General features: G+C 39.7%; 1 protein-coding gene across 1 annotated transcript in view; it reads right to left on the bottom strand.

Annotated features, from left to right (window-relative positions):
* The window catches only part of PIEZO2 (piezo-type mechanosensitive ion channel component 2), a 258,854-nt gene that overhangs the window by 212,787 nt on the left and 22,984 nt on the right, over positions 1–23,083 (bottom strand). The gene's annotated exons all lie outside the window — the stretch shown is intronic.

A 23,083-nucleotide genomic window follows, 5' to 3' on the forward strand; every position in this document is an offset into this window, starting at 1 on the left:
TTTTTTTTTTCTAGGGGAGCACATGCTAAGGGACATGAATCTGTGCCTTTTAATAGCTACAACACTGATACCAGAGAATTCAGCTTTGCCCAGCCAAACTGGAGAATGTTGCTGGAGATAGCTCACATATTATGAATCTGAGATACTCAAGGCTAGCTGGCAGCTAGTCAGAGATTTTGAGGAGCTAGTATTTTTATTTGGACATCTAAAATGGAATTTAGGCATCACTAACCATCCAATTTATCCTGCAATTCTACCTGCTGGTCCCAAACTCCTTCAGAAATGCCTTGCACCAAGAGAGATCTTTCACAAAGCTCCTTCACAGCTGCTCTTACCTACAGATACAGCTCTAATGCGCAAACTCTTCAGTGTATCAATAAGTCCTGAGGTAACTTAGAAATTTTGTAGAGCTGATACCTGGACAAAGGGAGGGAAGGAAGAAAGAAGTTATTCCATATTTTGAAAAATGTTTGGTGATCTTTACCTACCACCTGTCTCTCGATCATTCCAAATCCCCAAAGTATTTCCTAAAGACTTGCTAAGACCAGTCAGGGAACAGGTGCTGTTCCACATGATTAGCATATTAAAAAAGCCTCAAAGTAAATTATGACTGAAAAGCCACAAAGACAAATTCTGAATTTTGAAAATGATGAGCAGCTTTTCAGGGACATTTACTGATGCTATCGCTGCTCCTTTTCCAAATAAAAATGTGTTTAGGAAAGAAACATGTCTAGGTCCTCACAAGCATCTAGAATAAATACATCCAACACTCCAGTAATCAAGAAAGGTCCAGGTGATTACTCTCTGAAGCATTTAGATACTGCACTACTGAAAGCTTACAAAAAAATAAAAATTACTCTTCCTTTAATAACCTCCCTACCTCTTGAATGGATTTTTATAGACACCATGACCATCCTAATTGTAGTTCCACAATCAGTACAGTAACTACTGTGTTACCATAACTGTAAGACTTAATGGATTCAGAAGGGATCCCAAGCCTGCCAGTCTGTGAAAGAACAGAAGAAGAGACTTAGCAAAGACTCTGGATTGTGCAAATGTACTGCCAGACATGTAAGACATGTATATGAAGCAAAATGACATGGGGCTGTTGAAAGTTACTAATGGTAACAGTTTGAAGAGAGTTGGTACAGAAGTAGGCTGTGAAAAGATTCAAGGAATGCAGCAGTTCATTGCAGAAGTGTATTTCAGGCTCAAGGATTGCCAAGAAAAGGAGGAAAAACTGTCATACACAGGCATGTGTGCTTACCACCTTCAACCCTCAAATTCCACCAGAATTGATGTAGAAGGAATAACCAAACAGCAGGGAAGGATCTAAGTAATTTTATGACAGGTGAATGAAGTATTAGTCTAAATAAACTAATAAAAGTATTAGTTCTAAATAAAAATGCAGTATTTAAAGAAAAATAAAGAAGGTAAAAGCAGATCTGTGCCATGAAGAAATAGAGGCATGGTAAATTAAAAGTGTCCTTTTTATAGCTGGAAATTACAGGCTACTGAATACAAGAGAGGGGAAATATTCTGGAATTTGAAATATGCTTTAAAGGGCCTAAAAGTCAGAACAGGTGTTGTCTGCCATGCAAAATTACTTTGAAGAGATGACAGACAGTTAAGGGAAACTCTGAGTCATCATCCAGTGTTGCTTATTAAACTATACAAAAAGAATGCAACATAACACTACCTTATTTTCTATAACTCAAATGCTTTTTCTGTTACTGAAATATTGGGGTTTATGAAAGAGAAAACCTCCACACTCTGTAAAATCTGATTACTGTAAATGAAACCTAAGACACTGGTTTAGGAAACCAGCCAGCCGAACTACACTGAAGCACCTGAATATATTAATTTGAGATTTAAAGGACGTGGCTCTTCCAAAAACAAATTGCAAGCTAAATGCGAAGTGTGAACACTTGAACTGGTATGAATCAACATTGATCCTCTGAAGTGAACTACTCTGTTCAAAGAGCCTGAGGAGCAATGCCCTGTTAAACATAAACCAGTACTAGACAAACATTCCCCATTTTTTGCTGAAATTTTACATGCCAGTCAGACTGTATTTCTCACCTCCAATTCAAGAGTATAAATGATACAGCTCTGTACAACTTTCTGTTGGTAACATGAAGGCAACACCTGGCAGAAGGAAGCCTTCTGTAAACATACAACCTGGGCTTAAAAATATTGTTGCTTTTCTACTGACAAAACTGATTTATCTTTAGCTACCAGACGGACTCAGACAAGATGGATGAATTCTGTAATGGAGATGGAATGTCTTGTGTTATCTCATTGCCACTCTGTATGCTCCTTTGCTCTGAATTCAAGTGGATTAAAAGAAAAGAAAGGGAAAACTTTCACAGAAAAAAAAAATATTTTTAAATGTTTGTTTGGGTTTATTCACAGGGAAGTGTTTCAGTCAGCCAGTCTTTAAACACCAGGGCATTCAGATAAGCAAGAAACTAACTAGGAAAACAGTTTTAAAAGCAAATGCCAGATTTGTAATTTCAACAACCTTCTTCCTTTCAGAATCCCAACAGCTTTGCATTGAGCCCTAGAGGAGGTTTATAGTCTCACTGGTTAGAAGCAAAGCACCTGCTCCCATCATGAACAGCTTGGGAATCAGGAATGGTGCCTATTATCTGCCACCAAAACACCACGAGGTTCAGGTTTTGAATCACACAGGTCCAGCCTTAGCAAAATACCTCACATGTCCAGGAGCACAAACAAACTAGCATCTACCAGTAAATCTACTCATTACAAAACTACAAAATCTGTCATTATCTTATTTTACTGTCATGCAATAGCTACTTACACCATTAAACAAAATGTACAAACTCCTGCAAACTCAAGCTGCGGGAGAGCAGTGCAGGAAGTTGAATCTCTGATCCTTTCACGACCATGACAGACAGGAAAAAGAGAGTCCCTCAACAAGTTAACAGGAGAGAAGAAAGGATAACTCAAGTGTGTGCTGCTAGTGAGAGCTGACAATTGCTCCCAATTAACCTCTCTTTCCATGACCTTAAGCTTGGCACCTCTGAAAATCTACCCTTTGCAACTAGCTGAATGTGAGGACAAAATAAAAGTCTGTACACATTTTTAAAGTAGTATTGTCCCCAGATATTCAGCAATGGTCTTTCTTTTTCATTAAATGTGCCTTTATGCTTGGCTGCCTGTGTGTTTACAAGCTTCCCTTTCACATTTCCCGTAACATTCTTCACAGTAAAAGAAATACCAGTTTCTTTCTTATTCACTGCCCTCCTTGTGAGCCAAAACAGTTTTAACTATTTCTGTAAACGGGGACAAACTCAGACTTGGTATTACTGAAAGTCACCTAAGTGCAGCCCACACACCTGAGCAGGCCTTTGTCTTCTAATGCAGTCTTTATCCTTCTGCTTCCCACCCCACCCTCTGTCCCTCCTATCTGAAAGGCAGCAGGTTGGATCTTTGAATATGCCTTTGTGTGTAGGCTCCTCATCTCAGGAAGCAGCATTAATTTCAGCTGAGTTCTAATGGCACTATACTATACTATATATATACACTATATACTGTATATACACTATACTATCTCTCTCTCTCTCTATATATATATATATATATGCTATACTAAATATTTGACACAGTTCCCCATAGAACTCTCATTAAAAACCTGGCTGCTCATCGCCTGGATGAGCACACGATCTGTTGGATCAAGCACTGGCTGGACAGTCAGGCCCAGAGAGTGGTGCTCAATGGAGTCAAATCCAGCTGGGGCCAGTCACAAGTGGTGTTCCTCAGGGCTCAGTGTTGGGACCATTTCTGTTCAACATCTTTATTGATGATCTGGATAAGGACATGGAGTGTATCATCAGTAAGTTTGCAGATGACACCAAGCTAGGCAGGAGTGTTGATCTGCATGAGGATAGGGAGGCTCTGCAGAGACACTTGGATAGATTGGATAGTTGGGCTCATGTTAATGGTCTGAGCTTCAACAAGCCCAAGTGCCGGGTCCTGCACTTGGACCACAACAACCCCATGCAACGCTACAGGCTTGGGGAAGTGTGGCTGGAAAGTGTCTGGCAGAAAAGGACCTGGGGGTTCTAAATGACAAGTGGCTGAATATGAGCCAGCAGTGTGCCCAGGTGGCCAAGAAAGCCAATGGCATCCTGGCTTGTATCAGAAATAGTGTGACCAGCAGGAGTAGAAAGGTGATTGTGCCTCTGTCCTCAGCACTGGTGAGGCCACACCTGGAGTATTGTGTCCAGTTTTGGGCACCTCAATTCAAGAGATATTGAGGTTCTGGAGCAAGTACGGAGGAGGGCAACAAAGCTGGTGAAGGGCCTAGAGAATAAATGTTATGAAGAATGCTTGAAGGAGCTGGGAATGTTTAGTTTGAAGAAGCGGAGGCTGAGGGGAGACTTCATCAGTCTCTACAACTACCTGAAAGATCATTGTAGAGAGGTTGGTGCTGGTCTCTTTTCACAGGTAATTAGCAACAGAACAAGAGGGAATGGCTTCAAGCTGCAACAGGGGAGGTTTAGACTGGACATTAGGAAATTTTTTTTCATGGGAAGTGTGGTCAGACACTGGAATAGGCTGCCCAGGGAGATGGTTGAGTCACCATCCCTGGATGTGTTTAAGGGTCTCTTGGATGTGGTGTTGGTGGATATGGTTTAGGGGAGAAGTTTGTAGAGTAGGAATGATGGTTGGACTCAGTGATCCCAAGGGTCTTTTCCAACCTGAATGGTTCTATGTTTCTATGATTCAATACTGTGAATAAAAATAAGTTGAAAATGCACTGTACTGTCCTACCACTAGAAGTGATTTTATTCCTCAGACACACACACACACACAAAAAAAAAATCAACCAAACCCTGTGGCAGAATAAAACATTGTGAAATCAAGGCAGCCTTTGGCTAGAAGTTTCTATCCTAGGATGAGTGTTGCACAGTCAGCATTCAAACCTAGGAGTTACTGGTCTTTTGACAAATACAGAAACATGGCACTGAAGTGCCTTCAGAAAAGGCAAACATCCTGAATACTTGCAGTGCTGGTTTGATTTTTGCTCCATTATTCCCTAGGCAGGAAAAAAAGCAGGGGGGAGGGGAGTGATAGAGCCTAAACCTCTGCAAAGTTTTCAAGAAAACTATCATAAAATTAGCTGAAGTATTTTTTGTCAAAGGGCTGAGGTGCCTGTCCAGGTTATAGGATGCTTTACCATCTATCAGGTTCAGACTAGAACTGACTTCAGTCATTTCACTGCCTATCTTCTGTTATCACTTTCATATATCTCTTAAAGCATCAACTGACTCATAGGATTTACTGCAAATATTTTTACTCCTCTTGCTAAAAATCCAGCAAATACTTTTTCAAACACTACTGTTATTTCCTATACTACTAAAACACACGAGTATCTTAAAAGAATTAAGGTAGAATAATTGGTCAGGCTTGGTTAATTTAAGAATAATAATTATGGGTTTGGTCTCTGGATCAGAGAGACACATTTTCATTTTTCTCATCTGTTGGACACCACTTGTTTGACTTGGCTTAATGTGCTAGAATTGTGACTCATACCCTAAAAGCCAGTGTCTCCATAGAGTTAAGTATCCTCATGCTCTCTTCATTTCTGAAAAAGAACTATTGCCCTGTGACCATGTCCCTCACTGCCTTGTTCAATATGTTTATTTTTTTATTGGTAGTAGTATCTTGGGCCAGGAAAGATACAGATGTCAGTAGCCAAGTCCCTGCTTACATCATGACAGGCGTGCCCTAAAAGAGTTTTAATCTAAACAGGCAAAGGAAGGACAAAAAGGTTGCTGAAAACATGGTTATAAACTATTAAAGCCATTGCTACAGGAATGATGGATTCATCTTTATCTGCACGCATGTGCTCTTGCTGCAGTTTCCCTTTCATTAAAGAAAAAAGACAAAAACCTAATTTAAAAAAATAAAAGTCCTCTATCACGCATTTCCACCATGTATTGCCATACTGCTATCACACCTTTTTAGCTGCTTTTTGAACTAGCACATTACTAGGTGATCACTGCAAAAAAGAAATTAATTTTCTTTAGTTTTAAGAGAAGCGAAAGCTAAAACTATGTGTCATCACAAAATAATGTCCCAAGAAGTGGGGAAAGAATTAGATCTGGTTTAGTCCTACTTTGTACTGCTTGGCTGTGTTCTCCAGTACCTGACAAGAGGCACAGTGACTGCAGTTCTCCCAGCAGTTTGGCACTCATAACACTGAGCACCAGTGGAGAAATGTATGGGCATGGTTCTGCTGTAGACAGTAAATAAATTATTTCAAACATTACGAAACTTAACTTAAGTCATCAGGAACATAATTGGAATGAAGGAGTCAATCCGTACTCTGTACTTTCTTCAGCATGAAATAACAAACAATATTACCTTTAAGGTAAAATTTTGACTGGAAGAATAACAGGGTTATTTTAATACTTATTTTGGGGGACAGGTTGTGGTTAGGGGTTTTTATATTTGTTTGGGTTTTTTAAGTGTATTAACTTGGAGAAGATAGATAACATCCAAAAAAACATTCCTGGTTCACACACTTCCTGTAAACTTGAGCAAACATGGCAATTTTCAGGCCAGGCCAATTTTTTACTCAATTATATTTGGCTTAAACTAGAGCTTATAATGAATCCTGGCAACACTTTAACTAAAGAGAAACTATCTCCCATGTATAAGACTGTTTTAAATGTGAGTCATCTGAAAATCACCATCCTTGAAATGGGTTGGCTTTTCCAAATGAACTTAATGACATTTTAAGGAACCCAATCTGTATTTTAAAGTAAAACCAAGAGATTCTAAAAATTCCACTGTTATTGAAGTCTCATATAAAATGTAACTTTATTGTACAGTACTGTGCCAAAAATTTATGCTTCCTTTAAATGACACTACACCTAAAATCTTCCCTCCAAATGTCTTTTTTTGCATATGTATGCCATTGATACGTACGGTATGTTTGCTTCCAGAAAAATAACTTAAAAAGAAAGAAAAAGAAAGTGTGACAGATTAAGTAAATGATTGTGCTGGTATTATTTTAAGAGTTTTTCAAGAGCTTTATCTCTTCTTCTTCTTTTTTTAATTTTTCGATTTTTCCAGTGTAAAGTAGAATAAAAGCCTACAATAAAGTACTCCATGCATCTGTAGTCAGGTGATGTTTTACCACTGTTTTTTGTATTTCACAAGTTATAACTGCAATTATTATCTGAGTTCGCTAAGGGTCCGATTCTTAATTTTCTCCTTGGACAAATCTCACATTTAACCCCTAGGATTCTGGGATTCTGTGGAAAGGACCTTCATAAAAGAGATGATATAATTCCAGGAGAACTGGAAGAACAGGAGAAATTACACCTACATAGATTTCTCTATAAATAGGGGGGCAAACATTAAATTTGCCTTTTTCACAAATACAAAGGGCTCAGGATGAGGCTAAGCCAGCACAGTAATGCGAGGGAGGTGAAGTATTTAGAAAATGAGTATATGAGAAAGAACCTCAAAATATGTCTTGAGCATCAATTCACATCTAACACAGCAACTGGTGAACTTCATCATACTCTGCACCCCATGAATATCAGTCTTCTAGGCTACAACTTCCGAAATGCCACTTTACCACAAATCTGGAAGGCCTAGAGATGCTGCTGCAGGGGCGCTGTCAGCAGGCATCACTCAGCAGCAGTAGCAATCTTGGGGAAAGATTCACATTGTCATGAAACAAGAGATTGCATCCCCTCTTACCGTGTGCTAAGTGACAGATACATCTTCACATGCAGCGTACACAGTCAGTGAATACCTATAATGGTGACCATTTAGGAATCATAGAATCATAGAATCTTAGAGGCTGGAAGGGACCTCGAAAGATCATCTAGTCCAACCCCCCTGCCAGAGCAGGGTCACCTAGAGTACATCACACAGGAACGCATCCAGGTGGGTTTTGAATGTCTCCAGTGAAGGAGACTCCACAACCTCCCTGGGCAGCCTGTTCCAGTGTTCTGTCACTCTTACAGTAAAAATTTTTTTTCGGATATTCACCTTGAACCTCAAGGAAGAAAGCATTCTCTGAATATGTGCAAAATATGTACCGTTATGTATATTTTTCAAAACTCACATTGCTGTTAAGATCCAGTTTGGTTTCCTTGAGCAGGCTCTTATTGATCTTTAGGACAACTGAAGTATTTGCTCACAACACTTAACAGACAGGAAGTGTATACATACAGAAAAAATGCTTTCCAAAAACTACCTTCTATTTTAGAAAGCAAAAAGTGCTGAAGCACATTCCAAACCATCATAAAAGTTAAAACAATTTTAATAATGCCACTTTACCAAAATGATGTAAAGGTCCCTCACAACCTTACAAAGTAATACAGTTTACAATTGTACTGACTTCTGCCTCTGCCCAGCAAAATACAATGCTTTTCATTAAGACATATCTTCAAAGAAAGGTATTAGATTTGGAAACTGCAAAATTGATTTACGCTGTGTCCTTGTCTAGTTGCTTCTGGGTTCTTAGCTCTCACTTAAATGATGTAACTAGATGTGTGAGTGATAACCATAATTGAGATTCAGCAATAAAACTCATTATGGTGCTGAGAAAATCTTTTGTAAGTGCTCTGATGGAAGTAATATACTACAGAAGGATGAGGAAAATGCATGTTTGTTTTTTTTCCCCTGATGTTATTTGTTAACTTAGGATGTATGTATGCATATGCCTTTTTCATTCTGAAACATGGCATTATTATAACTACTTGAAAGGAGGTTGTAGTGAGGCAGGTGTTGGCCTCTTCTCCCTAGTGACTAGCGTTAGGACAAAAGGAAATGGGATCAAGCTGCACCACGGGAGGTTCAGACTGGATATTTGGAAAAATTTCTACACTGAAAGAGTGGTGAGGCATTGGAATAGGCTGCCCAGGGAGGTGGTGGAGGCACCGTCCCTGGAAGTGTTCAAAAAACAGGTAAATGTGATACTTCAGGAAATGGTTCAGTGGTCACAGGGGTGTAGGGATGATGACTGTAGGGACTTGATGATCTTGAAGGTCTTTTCCAACCATAATGATTTTGTGATTCTAATGTTTAGCTATACAAACAATCCCTGAAGCACTTTTCAAGCAGTCTGATGTGCACAGTAGGGTTTTAGTGGAAATGGGAATTGTGGGTATTGAATCACAAATTAGTGTTTTCCTGTGGTAAATACTGAACCTGGCTTATCTCTGGATTTCCCTGCACCTATCATAGTGGTATCTAGTTTCCAGGATTATCTTATTTATGTTACTAATTATTTTGCCTAGAAATACAAAAACATGAGCAAGTACTCATCTAGCCATCTGAATATTTTCACAGCAGTAACATTAAGGCAAGTTTTTATGCAACCAGATGTAAAAAAAAAATAATTCAATTTTGTATTAAAATGTCTTTCTGATTTTAAGTCACATCACATTACCTGACTCCTCCCCACATGGCCAAGAAAAAAAAAAATCCCCAAAGGTCACTAAAGAGTGCATGTCCTAGAACACATAAAACTGACTGCCAAACCTCGCCCAAGTTCTTCTTTCATAATCAGGACATTGTCTCCAACCATACATTGGTCATTTCTGTTTTGCAGATTTGGAAAAGGTTAAATCACCAAATAAAGAAGCCAAGGTTAAAAGTGGATTTCTCTAAACAGTCATATTTTTGTGCTGAAGCAAAACTAAAGACTTGCAGAAGAAAACTCCAAATTTAAGACACCATTGATCATCTTAATAGTGGATAAAGCATATTTTTACTGCCTACATAGTATTTCTCCTGCATATAAACTCTTAATCCATCAGAAGAAGCAAAGAAAGTAGCAAAACCTCAAACCAGCTTTTGTGCATAATGAACCTTCATATATCTCTCATTGATTTAAGCACACAGTGCCATAAATTACCCTATATTGCTTGCAAGGAGCTTATGATTCTGATAAGTCCCAGCAGTAGTGACAGAATGGGTTCTGTTTCAGAGACTATTCTCTCCAGTTATTAGTTTTCTGCATTAGTAAAGCTTATGATGCTATGTAGTAAGAAGTGGCTTCCTTGATGACCACTAATGCTGACGTATTTGGCTCAAGGTTTATGCTAATCATTAAGGACATTCAATTGTAAGGAAAAGGTTGCACATTTGGTATTGTTAATGGCTGCTTTCTAAGATCCCAAAGAAAGCAAACAATTGCAAGTTGTGTTCCATACCACATGGTTTCAGGTCCAGATTGTTGCTGTTTCTGAGTATCAGTGGATGCCAATTACAGTTTGGCTGACCTGCTACAGGACAACATCCAGCCAAAACTGATCCCATCCTTGCAAAATGAAAATTTTGCTTTTAGGAATATATCATATTCTAAATTTGCTTGGTTATGTCTCTGTATGCAGGTACAGCTTGCTTAAGAACAGTCATTCCAGGTATTTCTCAGGCAGTACAATAAAAGATCTTATTGCATAAGACCTTCTAAAGCCCTCATAAAACAAAACGGAACAACCTTGACCCGTAGCTTTTATGCAAATGTATGAGAAGAGATTATAGTCAACCTCCTGCCCATGAACTGCCCAAACTGCTTAATTGCTACTTGGGTCAGATGTCATATGACTGCAGAGATGTTTAGGAAACACAGGAATGAAGAAACTGATGGAAATATTCACCAAGATATTAACAGTAGCAAGATATTTCTGAAAAAAAAACCCCAAGTATTTGAGATAATTGCACGTGACCATGGCTTACACCCCTGACACATAGGAATAAAAATTACTGTCCACTGTTCAATATCAATAATTCTAAATTTCCCATACATCTAAATAAACTTTATTTCAGTAGACAAGCAAAGCTAAACACCATCTACCTCAACACCCCCCACCAAAACAAAACAAAAAACAGAAAGAGGGAAAGAGCTACAGTCTTAAGAATCATAAAACAACATTTTAAACTCTCACTGATGCTTCCAGCTATTTATTGTCTGGCTCATTTTGTTAATGTGAGGTTTTCACTAGCAATTACTTGTTTTCAGAATATTATTATTGCCTTAGTGTCAGATCTGGCAAATGAAAAAAAAAAAAAAAAAAAGAAAAGCTAAAGACAGTAGTAAATCAGTCATTCTTCGGCTTATCCTGTATGCCAATCTGTCATTTATGACATTATATATATTTTTAATGTGGATTTCAATACTTTGTCTTGACCTTGTAACTGTTCTACAGTTAATGGCTTAAAACATAGACTGCCATTATCAGCTTACAGTTTCTTTGCTGATGTAACAGTCTTCCCAAAACTATTTCCAGTAATAACACTTCTCTTTAGCTTACTCTGATCTAGCCCTTGAGCATAATTACTTCTTATCATCAAGTCAATCTAACACTCAAAATTAGCAGTTGATTTGCACATTTTCAGATGAACTGAAATTCTGATTTTGGTAAGAGTATATTCTTCCCTCTGCAAAGGTGGAAGCAGAGAGAGGCCAGGGGATAGCACAAAGGAATGAAAAGTTGTCCATGTTGGGAAACAATTTTAAAGAAAACTCTTGGAACTGCCAAAACGACAAGATTTCACTGCTTTCACCCACATTTAAATATACATTAGAATAAAGACTGTGTACAAAAATCACACATTTTTACATTTTAAGCAGTCTCCTCTGAGTTTTTAACAGATTCCTAGGTATATTTTCAGTGCCTGCCCATTTGAATAGCAAGTGAATATTCTGTCCCTCTGAGGGGGACTCAAAGCTTTCACTGTCCTCCTCAATAATCAGTAAATACTCAGCAGAGCTCTCTACTCAGAAAAGCTGGGGGGAAAAACAAAACAAAACAAAACAAACCCCAAACCTAAATCAAGAGTCATACCACCTAAAACTTCTGTATGGGCATGGTTAACTAATTTGAAAATGTCTTGTTGCGGCTTTGCAGAAAACAGTTCCCAATCTGTCTAGAGCAATCCAAAATAAACCCCTCAGATATGAAATCAGAGTGTTCACATGGGGATTTACAGATTTAAACAACAAAACAAGACTTTGTTTTGGAGTTGCTTTGGAGTGAAGCTGTAGTTTGGGGGTTTAAGTAGGGATTCAAGTCAGTGACTTCATAGTTGAGAGTCTAAGGGGTTGGACTCACCTCTGGTGAGTTTTTTGTTAATGTAAATATCATAAACTAAACTAATGTATTCTTAAAGGCAATTAGGAGAAAGGCCTTAATAATGGAAATCCCAGTTCTGTGCATGCTACTTTGCTCAGTATCTCAAATTTTAATGAAGATCTACAAAGCCCCTCATGGCAAGCTAAGTTCCCCCCAGCTAAAATGCAATTGTCTTCAGGCCAGAATACAACAGTTACCTTTCAAACCAAAGCAACACTACCCAGCAGATTATGTCAGAGCTAGAGAATGACAGATCAACTGCACCTCACTGAGGAAACTCTACAGCCAATAAAGTAAATATAAACATATTTAGAGTGCTCTATAAATGATAAGTTTAAGAACATGTAAATACTCTATTAATTGATAAGCTGCCAGTAGGTAGTATTCAAAAACAAATGCTATGTATCAACAGCTTGCCTAGACCTCTATTTCCTGAGTCCTCATGGCTTCCTCTTTGTATTTCATCACATCTTAGTTGTAATTATGACAGTTGAAATGTGACCAATGAATTTAATTGGGGGGGAAGGGCTAACAGCCATACTTATAAAAGAATTGCTCACAGACTTTGAAAAATGTTCAGGAGCCTGTTGTAACTTTTTAATTCTAAATTTGCCTCCTCACTAAGCTACTATTAAAGCAACATGGAAGACGGAGATGAAAGACCCCTTCAAAATGAACCAGCCTGTGACTTTCCCTTCACTCTTCTATTTCCAGCTCCCTCATAAAAAACCTTCATATTTCAAAGTGATTCTGATATAGCACTGTAAGATGTGCAGCAGCTGAAACACAGTGTCTCCAACCTATCCGCTGCTCAGCATTTCTACCTCTTTGATCTCCAGGTCCAGACCACTGCTTCCAAGCAAAGACTGCATTGAAAACAACTGTACTCCTTCAGTAATTAAGTTTTCCTTTTAAAATTCATTTAAACATTTATTGGTCTAAGCTGCCAGTTTAATTAAACATTTTTTGTTGCAACTCCAAGAATTGAGATTCTGTGACTCCAGAATGCCTATGTCAAAATCCATTCAGCCAAAGTACATTTTTTGGTCACTGCCAGCTGAGTATATAGAATTTGGCTCCGAAAAATAGGCCAGGACCTGTAACACTGCATCACATGCATATGAAATGCCTGAAGGTGCCAGCAATATGTACTGCACACAGCTTGACTTTACATACTGCATATGTTCAAATCACCAGGTCAAGACTTAGGAGTAAACTCCCCAAAATAAAGCCAGAAAGCAATTCTTCTCTGTTGTGGTTACTGTAGCTATTTCTATCCTAGCAACATTAGGGTGCACTGAGCTTTCCCACAATTGCAGTCAAGGTTGATGTATGTTTGTATGCATATAAATATGTTCTCGTTCTTACCACTCCATCCGTACATTTAAATCAGACACATTTCATCAGACTGCTACACATGTTACACTGCTGCATGTACCTCAGAGTGTTCAAACTGGCTGCCACACAGTAATAGAAGGGAATCATGGCCACAGTAGCCCTGTTGCTAAAGTGCTACAGTATCACTAAAAAAAATATTAAAGGAAATTCTTTTATTCCTTGGGATCTCTCATGCCAGCATTCAAAAGTGATAAATGCAGATGCACGCAAGCAATGTGTTCTATTAAAACACCTGATTAATGGAAGAAAACAGCAAGGTTAATTGTATTTTCCACCTCTGCCCATATTGAAATTCTTTTAAAAAGGGTAGGTGAGATGAGAGCCTTTTGTGTATTTCTGAAAGCTCATCAGCCCAGAGTATCATGGTGAAAATAAGGAACATATGAATAATATGAAAACAGATCAGAATACTAGGAAGAGATTTTTAAAAAGCTGTCACCCCCCATCCTCAACCAATCAATGATGGCCAAGTAGAATTAGACGTGGTCCAAGTACCAGGCTGTAGAGCTGCCCACCAAGAGAACTGAGCACCACTGCAGTCTCAGTCACCACTTGAAGTGGATATTTTTGAACAAGACTCACAGGATTAATTACACAGAAGACTAATAAAGACAACTCAATTTAAGGTTTATATAGCACTTTCCAGTGCTAACACACAGACACTTAACCATGGAAGGTACATTAATCTGAATTATTGTATTACAGTCATTTCATTCACCAGCCTGAGCATGCCTTAGAGGTACATTCATGCTGTACACACTGGCTATCCTTTACCTACCCCTCACCAGCTGGCCCAGAGGAGCCAGATTCAAGCTCCAGGAGACTAGCTACAAGAATCCATGCAAGGGTCACATTTGCAACTCCGTTCCCACGTCAGGCTCTTTATCCCCTGTCCCTTTGGGATCCTTTCCTCGGTGCACAGTAAACTGTTCTGTAGAGCCAGATTAAGCCTGCTAAAAGCCCTTCACCCTCTCACATTCCAGCAGCTACATCTATGGTGCAATGCAGGTCCCGTCCTTGTTGCCCTCCATGGATTTCCTTTGGAAAAAACCACACAGCATGTGAGGATGGGAAAGGAGGAAGGAGCTGTGATGGGCTCTAATAGATTTCCTAAGCTGGATAACAGAGTGTGAGGCTGGAAGGGTACATCATGGAACCCATTTTCCTACTGGACACAACTAGTGTCCAGCTTGATGGAGGACAGACTTCAGGTCTTCAAGATACTGACTCTCATCACGTGCTTCCACTGCTTTTCTCATAAATTACATCAGCTTTAATTTCACCTGTGAGGCACAAAGGAAGCTTTCTTCCGTCAAGCCCATGAACAGCAACTAAAAATACACAGAAGAAATGTACACCACAGTCTACACATAATATAAGGCAAACATTGATCCACCTCTGCAGAGCTCTGCTTGAACAGCCTAAAATATTTCTGCCTGTGCCTGTTCTCTAATAAATCTTTCATATGGAGATGAAAACCTTTCATGGAAAGTGTCTGCTTTCTTCAGGACATTTTTCTGGAAAGACAAAATCCCACTTATTTCACCCTGAATGTCAAATCTTCACTATTTGGCCAAAAACATAAAAAGCCTTACTAAAAATTTTGGCAAAAAGAAACCTGACAAGTTTTCTACATATTGCTTTTTGTCACAAAATGACAGGTTTTCTACAAAGACTGCTCTGATGAGATTAATAGTTAAGAACACCCATAAAAGAGATGTCTGCATACACACAATCACACAAAATCACAGTGACTTAGGGGTTGGAAGGGACATCAAAAGATCACCTAGTCAAACTCCCCTGCCAGAGCAGGATCACCTAGAGCACATCACACAGGAATGTGTCCAGGCAGATTTTTAATGTCTCCAGCAAAGGAGACTCCACAACCTCTCTGGGCAGCCTGTTCCAGTGCCCTGTCACTCTCACAGTAAAGAAGTTTTTTCTGATATTTACATGGAACCTCCTGTGCTCCAATTTGCACCCATTGCCCCTTGTCCTATCACTGGACATCACTGAAAAAAGCCTGGCTCCATCATCCTGACACTCCCCCATAACATATCTGCAAACTTTGATGAGGTCACCCCTCAGTCTCCTCTTCTCCAAGCTAAAGAGACCCAGCTCCCTCAGTCTTTCCTCATAAGGGAGATGTTCCACTTCCTCAACCATCTTTGTTGCTCTGCTCTGGACTCTTTCAAGCACTTCCCTGTCCTTCTTGATCTGAGGGGCCCAGAACTGGACACAATATTCCAGATTTGGCTTCACCAAGGCAGAAGAGAGGGGGAGGAGAACCCCTCTTGACCGACTAACCACACTCTTCATTGGCCTTCTTGGCCACAAGAGCACATTGCTGGCTCATGGTCCTCCTCCTGTTCACCAGGACCTTCAGGTCCCTTTCTCCTGCACTGGGTACTAGATGGTTGAGTTTGCCCAGCAGTTCCTTGTTTAACCATGTGGGTGTCCTGGCTCCCTTACTTGATTTCCTACCCATTGGGATGATCCTGAGCTTGGGAGAAGTGGTCTTTGAATGTTGACCGACTATCTTGAGCCCCTTTACCATCTAGTACCCTGTCCCATGGGACTTCTCTTAATAATTGATTGAAGAGACCAAAGTTGGCCCTGCAGAAGTCCAGGATTGTGGTTCTGCTAGGTATTGTGTTCCTCCCACACAGGATCCTGAAGTCCATCATCTCGTGATCACTGCAGCCAAGGCTGCCATTGACCATCACTGCTTCAACCAGACTCTCCTGGTTGGTGAGTGCAAGATCCAGCAGTGCTCCTCTCCTAGTTGGTTTGTCCACCATTTGTACCAAGACGTTATCATCAGTGCACTGGAGGAACCTCCTAGACTGTGAATGGCTGGCTGTGTAGGCTTTCCAGCAAATATCTGGGTAGTTAAAATCCCCCATGAGGACTAAGGCCTGTAGTTGCCAGGCTGCTTTTAGCTGCCTGTAGAAAGCCCCATCAACTCCCTTGTCCTGATCTGGAGGTCTGTAACAGCCCCCCACAACTGCATCACACATGCCAGCCTGCCCCTTAATTCGTGCTCACAGATGTACCCACTTGCTCCTCATCAGCCCCTGGACAGAGCTGAACACATTCTAGTTGCTCTCTCACATAAATAGTTATTTAGCAGATGTTGAAACAATTAATAGTTCATAATTTCTGTCAGTTCAATGAAATTTGTTGTGCCCTGTAAGTTATCTCCTAAGAGGAGTAGTTTATACGCCATGTTCAACAGATGTAGAAGCATTTGATGGACATCAGGCCTAACAAATTTTAAAGTAAGTGACTAGAGAACCATCTAGATTCTCTGCTTTACTTTTTTCACCAAGGCTAATCCACCACTGTACAACAAAGGGTAGTGCTTGTGCACTAGATCCTCATTTTTACTATATAATCTCTAATCCCAAAGCACTTTCCTGAGCTGCATGTTGTCTGAGAAAAAACATCATGAAATAAAATGCTGGAACATCCAACTGCCCTGTTTAACAGAGAGATGTTTTTTGGAGAGACAATACCTAAAAACAATCTAGACTGTATAAGAGAGATTCATGTTAATTAACAGGCCTTGATAAAGAACATAGTTTTTCACATTCAGATTTGCAAAATGGCAATTATCTTTTCCTGTGGCTTAGACTCCTAGCACATGGGAAAAAAAGCCAACAACAAACAGAAAAAAAAATATATAAAAATCACTCTCCCATAGTATCAGAGTCTGCAAGCTCATAAGTGAACTGATTTTTTCCCTGCATTGCTTGTTATTTTTTTATGAGAACCAGAGAAAACAACCAAATAATTTTAGAGAGACATCCTGTTTACACTCTGTTGACTTTGTGCTCACCTGCTCTGATCCTTCTTTAGTTCCCTGACATCAGAACCACATTCACACACAGATGAAACCCAGACAGTGGTTAGTGGTGTGAGAGCAGTCTCTAAACTTAGGCACCTAAATTAACAGGTCTGAATGTGGCCGTATGAAATTAAATTTCCCAATACCATTTATCAAGTAGATAAGAATTACAAGTTCACAGGTGAAGAGGGTGAACATGCAGCACAAATGCCTTTCTTTTGAGCACAGTATAGGCCAAGATGCAGGGAAATTTCTAATTCCTTACTCACCATCAACACACCAGAAACAAAATTATCATGGTTCCAGGTTATTTAGGGTAGCAGAATACATTTTTGTTAACAAGGATAAATTTGGCTAATGTCACACAACCAAGCAAATGCCAAACAGCTGTAAAACATATACTGCGAATTTCACTAAAAATTGCTAATGCCCACTTAAAAATATTTATTTGATTTCACTATGAAGAAATTCACCACTGAAATAATTTCAGAAAAAGAAACAAACCCAAAAACTACTCAGATCAGCAACGAGATAAGAACTCACTTGAAAAAGAAGTCATGTCAGTGTAACAGACAAAAGAGAATCATTTTTCACCCATATGCAAAACAAGTGCACAGTAAAACTACATAATTAGTGGTGGAACTCAGAATGCTCAAAAACAAAATTACTAAGTTAGGAAGATGGAATGGATTCAGTGGTCTCTCATAAAGTTAAGTAGCATTCTCACTGTCTTCAAGGATCAATTTAATAGCTAAGGTTAATACAGATCCTCAGGGTTTTTTTGGTATAAAAATCTACTCAGTCTGAAAGTTATTAAATTCCTAATGAGATACTTAAAGCTACCCCTGAGGGTTTTATTTAAGAGATGTCAATAATTAGGGCCCAGAATATTAAAGTCCAGAAACTGAATGAGGATGTGAACAAGCCACTGAGTGAAAGTTAACACCAAAGCAGTTTTGAATATCCTGACTGAAAACCATAGTGCTCAAGCAACAAAAACTACAATAGAGACAGAGGCAGCACCTGAACACTGCATTAGAGAGTGTCTCAAAGTTCCTTCAGAGGTAAGTCAGCAAGATCTCCATCTGCAGTGTTGTTAGCATCCCCTCCAATGCACAAGGAAAGGTGCATTTCTAATATATGAACAGAGATTAGGGCCTATACTTGCCTCTGCATTATCTGACATGGTACAAGAAGGAATATGAAGAATAAGGGAGAAACAGAGAAGGGAACGGCCCCAAACACCAAATTCCCTGCCTACAGCTCTATATGAATATGTGCATATGAAACAGCTTTAACCACAATATTTTATTCTGGGGTCGTAAAGAAATAAATAAATTCATTACATTACAATGTCTTTTAAAAAATCACCTGCTTCACTGAATTGGGGGCTAAGTCATTGAAGAAGATAAATGTAATAGTGACTATTCAAGATCAAGCATACTTTTAAGGTCCTTCCTTCTGGTTTTAGAAAGACTTCACTGCATCACCTGTTACTGACTCATTGTCAAAACAAATCTGGCATTAAAGTCAGCTGCTGACTGGCAAAGCCTACTCCTTTCCCCAGGAACTAAAATTTCTGTCCCTTTCTATAACTCTGGAGAGAAGTTATAGCAGCCTCTGTTTTCTTGATCTAGACCCAAGCCAGAATTTCTTATGAAATGAAATGACAAAGAAGTATCTCCAGTATTGAAGCTTTCCCTGGACAAACAAAGCAAAGAACCTAGGAGATGGTACTGTGTGTTACAGGGTCAGAGCCGCTAAAGCTATAAATCAACAACACTGTTTAGACTATAATGTCTTACAAAAAAATCCTGTTTTGTTATCCTAAAGTGCATTTTTCTTGGGCGTTTCTATTTCAACTTGGTATTTATCATACGCTTGATTCTGTACCAACTGAAGGCTATGGCAAGGCTTTCACAGAACTTGAAAAAAACATTTCAAGCCTCTGAATGCTTCTCAGGAATATTTTCAACCTTTTTTGATTATTCTTTGAAGTCAGGAAAAACAGCTAACAAATCAGATTAACAGATTAAGAAAAAAAAAATTAAAAATCCCGAAAGTTGCAGAAGAGACCTTTAAAATGTCACAACTATTTCTTTTATGGAAACCAACTCATGAGTCTACTAAAGCAGACAATCTTCCCTACTTTCTTACTTCAGGGCTATGAGTGATTAAATTCAAGGTGATACCAACAAGGTAACCCTCATCCCCATCTTGTTACAATTTATCATCCTGAAAGAGAATCATAGAATCATAGAATCTTAGGGGCTGGAAGGGACCTCGAGAGATCATCTAGTCCAACCCCCCTGCCAGAGCAGGGTCACCTAGAGTACATCACACAGGAACTCATCCAGGTGGGTTTTGAATGTCTCCAGTGAGGGAGACTCCACAACCTCCCTGGGCAGTCTGTTCCAGTGCTCTGTCACTCTTACAGTAAAGAAGTTGTTTCTGATATTTACATGGAACCTCCTGTGCTCCAATTTGCACCCATTGCCCCTTGTCCTATCACTGGACATCACTGAAAAAAGCCTGGCTCCATCATCCTGACACTCCCCCATAACATATCTGCAAACTTTGATGAGGTCACCCCTCAGTCTCCTTTTCTCCAAGCTAAAGAGACCCAGCTCCCTCAGCCTTTCCTCATAAGGGAGATGTTCCACTCCCTTAATCATCTTCGTAGCTCTGCGCTGGACTCTTTCGAGCAGTTCCCTGTCCTTTTTGAACTGAGGGGCCCAGAACTGGACACAATACTCCAGATGTGGCCTCACCAATGCAGAATAGAGGGGGAGGAGAACCTCTCTTGACCTACTAACCACACCCTTTCTAATACACCCCAGGATGCCATTGGCCTTCTTGGCCACAAGGGCACATTGCTGGCTCATGGTCATCCTCCTGTCTACCAGGACCCCCAGGTCTCTTTCACCTACACTACTCTCCAGCAGTTCAGCCCCCAACCTGTACTGGGACATGGTGTTGTTCTTCCCCAAATGTAAAACTCTGCACTTCCCCTTGTTGAATTTCATCATGTTTCTCCCCGCCCAACTCTCCAACCTATCTAAGTCTCTCTGAATGGCAGCACAGCCTTCTGGTGTGTCAGCCACTCCTCCCAGCTTAGTGTCATCAGCAAACTTGCTGAGGGTACATTCTATACCCTCATCCAGGTCGTTGATGAAGATGTTGAACAACACCGGTCCCAGTACCGACCCCTGTGGGACTCCACTAGTCACACACCTCCAACCAGATTCTGCCCCATTGACTACAACTCTCTGACTCCTTCCTTTCAACCAGTTCCTAATCCACCTCACTTCCTGATCACCAAACCCATACCTGATCAACTTATCTACAAGGATGCTGTGGGAGACGGTGTCAAATGCTTTACTGAAATCAAGATAAACCACATCTACCGCTCTACCATCATCTATCCACCTAGTAATTTCCTCATAGAAGGCTATGAGGTTAGTCAAACATGATTTACCCTTGATAAAACCATGTTGACTGCTCTTGATGACCCCCATGTCCTTGATGTGCCTGGAGATAGTGCCAAGAACAAGTTGTTCCATCACCTTTCCAGGGATGGAGGTGAGGCTGACCGGTCTATAGTTACCCGGGTCCTCCTTCTTGCCCTTCTTGTAGACTGGTGTGACATTTGCTATCCTCCAGTCCTCAGGCACCTCACCTGTTGCCCATATATGCCCATATATGTGCCCAAAGAGCACATGAAAGTACAGGTAATTTAAAAGTATAGGATGGGGGAGACTATTTATCAACTTCCCATTAGCAGGGATATAGTAAAGAATGGATATAAGTAAGAAAACAGATGTTTCTTGACCAATTACCTACAATTACAAGAGTGTTTCGGTAAACTCCCAGGGTCATGTTTATGTGAGTGAACCTTGGCAGGTATATATCACTACATTTATCTCTGAGACAAATTGTTTGTATGCTACAGTTTTTGACAACATGTCTGCACTTGCTTGTTAGGAGCAGTCCACAACAAATATCTGACTCATAGAGGCCAACTCCGGTGTTTATATTACTTTATTTGTATCAACCCAAATGTCAAAATAAAGTTAATTTACTGAAACCAGACTTAGTCCCAAATTATACACCACAGAAGACACAGACACCAAATACGAATCATGAAATACTTTCACATTGCTTTTATAGCCTGAGGAAATTTTTACAATTAAAAAAAAGACACAGTGTACATATAAAAATCTCATATAACTAGGTGTTTTGCTTGAGGTAATTATTAAACCAGAAAGGGAAGAAAGCTCTGTGACCCCACTGCCTTTCACCACAGACCACCATATGTCCATGGAAGGTTTCTGTAACCTGATGATCTGCTTCACAGCCCAGAAGAGGCAATGGAGCTGTGTAAAATGACTTACTGCAACACTAGAGGCATCAAGGCCAAGGCAAAAGAGCAGAAGCTGTACCCACCTAAAGGTGAGTGGTTCCCAGCAAGCAGCAGCAGGGAAATACAAGACAACCTAAGAACATTTTCATACCACCTTGCTACCCTTCCATAGCAGCCCTACAGGCCCCTCCCCAGACTGCAGCACAAACATCTACTCAGATCACATACTGCATGGACAGTGGATCACAAAGCAACAGACGTGAGCTGTTCTCCCTGATTGAGAAACACTGCTCCTTCTGGACATCAGTGCTTCAAAAAAGTACACAGGCTTTGTAAGCCAAGGCACTCTGGTCAAACTTACTTGCCCAACACACGTCACAAGAAATACTTTTGTAATGAATGTTGCTGTGAGGAGGCTCTGAGGGAATTTGTTGTTCTGTTTAGCAGTCCCTTTAAGTTTACCTTGCAAACAGAGGTAAATTGTTTTATTTTTTTCTAAGTAGAGAAGTTGCTAACATTAAAAACAAATCTGAATCTCTTACTGAGACTAGCTTTTATATTTTTATTATTTTTTTCTTTAAACAGGAGCATCTTGTGAACCAAGACAAACATGTGAGGCTTGATTCATGACCAGCAAAAACACATATTCTAAATATCAGTGGACTGCAAGCAACACTAACTTTTGCTACTGGTCTCAAAGTATTTGCATAGGACTTCAGTTTGATTCTATTATATTTTTTACCTTCAGTAAGAGACTAAAACTGATAACAAAAATCTCCCAACTAGAAGATCCACTGTAAAAAATGCAAAGCCACACAACCCAAGGAACAAAAACAGCCCCTGCAAGAGAAATTCAATGCACTTTCTGTATTCTCTTCTCTTATTTGTGGCTGCACAATTATGATGTTAAGTGGAAGAACTTTAAAGTGTGATGACTTTAGGGAAAATCCGTATTGCCATGAAGAATTTGGAAGGAAAAAGAATGTGGATTATTCTCAGGAAATGTCTAATAGGGGGGGAAAAAAACCACAACAGTAACAATAAAACAAACATTCAAACAAAGGATAAGTGAAGTTCTCCCAGTAGGAGAACCTCTTACCTATATAATCTTAATTTTAGACAAAGATTGATAGTTTGTTCAGCAAACCATCTTCACACTTTCTTAGTGGCTTCACTTCAGGAAAAACCTCTGCAATAAGACTCTTTGATTTCCCAGCCATGCTAAGTGAGCTCACTTGCAGTCCTGCAGGACAAGGACAACATTTGTCAGACAGTTAAGCAGCACTCTTCAAGCACACAGCAAAGTTTTTACTCACATGGATCTTAACTGTTGGGGTG

Source organism: Chaetura pelagica, unplaced genomic scaffold (assembly GCF_000747805.2).
Source record: "Chaetura pelagica isolate M959 unplaced genomic scaffold, ChaPel_1.0 scaffold109, whole genome shotgun sequence".
Taxonomy (NCBI): Eukaryota; Metazoa; Chordata; class Aves; order Apodiformes; family Apodidae; genus Chaetura; species Chaetura pelagica.